This window comes from Austrofundulus limnaeus, unplaced genomic scaffold (assembly GCF_001266775.1).
Source record: "Austrofundulus limnaeus strain Quisiro unplaced genomic scaffold, Austrofundulus_limnaeus-1.0 Scaffold67, whole genome shotgun sequence".
NCBI lineage: Eukaryota > Metazoa > Chordata > Actinopteri > Cyprinodontiformes > Rivulidae > Austrofundulus > Austrofundulus limnaeus.
The window spans coordinates 1,347,990-1,349,805 of NW_013952469.1; positions in this window are offsets into that span (position 1 = coordinate 1,347,990).

Genomic DNA, 1,816 nt, shown 5'->3' on the forward strand with positions numbered 1-1,816 from the left:
CTCTTTCTTTCTTTCTTTCTTTCTTTCTTTCTTTCTTTCTTTCTTTCTTTCTTTCTTTCTTTCTTTCTTTCTTTCTTTCTTTTTTGTTTTGTTAATGCATGTTGTCCATTATTCTGCACGAACTGCTCCAAACGACCAGAATATTCTACATTATGGAGGTGACACCTAATTACCTTTATTTTGAAATGTCAACCAAAAKGCTGACAAGTCTGCTTTTTGATTATAGTTATGAAGGCATGTGGTGCATTTTAACTGCACCCTGCAAACTAAAATAATAACTTTGCCTTTTCTGCACTCTGCTGGACAGTTTGAGCAGCACACGTGCCCTTCTCCCTACCCCAAAAAAAAAAAAAAAGAAAAAAAAAACACATCTGAACACCCACACATTCATCTGCAGACACACAGAGAGGCGTGCGGATGTGATTAACGCTCACCGTTTTCACATTTCCAGCTAATTAGCAGCTTGCGTGTTTCTCACAGTAACGGTTGTTTAAGAGACATTTTATTTTGCCTGCACCAACRGAGCAACAGAAGCCTTAATTATGGGTTTGAACAGYGGCGTGTTTTGTGTTTTGTGYTATGTTCTGTGCAGGAGCTAATTTYGTTGGACAGGAGTGTGTGCCTTGTCGCACTTTAATATTACAACTATAAAATGTTGCAGTTTGAGAGCTGCCAGAATGAATATATATATTTAATAACAAAATAACTACATTTAGGCCCATTATAGAGTTAATATTTACTCCTCCTGCTGACTGAGGCCTAGAGGGGTGTGTTGACCCAAGGGTAGTAGTAACTTCAGAACTCACACTGTTTAAGTCACAACCAAAATTTTTTGTTGAAAAACGACAGGTTTAAAGTCATTTTGGTCATAGATTGACTGTGAATRTCTCAGCTACTACCACACAACATTGAAAGCTGAGGACCTTTCATTATATAAATGTAAAATACCAATAAAAATATTTAAATATATGTTATGAAAGTCAACAAAAAAGCAAGTGTAAAAACACAAAAGGACTAGAGTTAAAGGCCTTCCTTGAATACTGGAACACTAGGCACATGGTGCACGCTTATGCACTAGTACCTGTAAAAAGGTCAAAGTACGGTATGTTGCAAAGCCAAGCTGAGCCCCCCCCACCCCACTGTCCCAAAAACTCTTGCTACTCCCCATCTCTCCCAAAGACGCCTTCAAAATATATCTCCATCAAAATAACAAAAGAATAAAGTGAATAATTATAAACGTTTCTGCAGAAAAGGGAGGAAAACACTGTTATGAGTTAAGCAGAGTTTTAATTATTCAAATGGACTTGTGTTGGGGAATTTTAAATACAAACAATAAATTTGATATTTTCACAAACTGTGCAGACATGGTTATGGGTCCTCCCTGAAGTCTTTGACAGGATCCCCAGGTTGTAAAACCCTGGTCTACTTCACTATGTACGGCCTTAAGTTGTTCGTCTCACTGTACGATCTACATAACCACGTATGGTTGTAAGTCATAAGTCAAATTGTATGAAATACATGACTGTAAGTCGTATGTTGCAACCTATGGTCTACATCACTATGTACAGTTGTAAGCTGTATGGTTGTAAGTTGTACGTCTCACTGTACATCATTACAAATGGTAAGTTGTACATCACACTCTAGTGACGTGGCCAACCTTACAAAATTAAATGTCTGTTTGAAAAGTACAGATTTAAAAAATCTACTTCCTTTCAAAGAACCTGGCATGGTTATTACTGCGGTTTGGGTCCTCATTTGAATGTGTGTGTGTGTGTGTGTGTGTGTGTGTGTGTGTGTGTGTGTGTGTGTGTGTGTG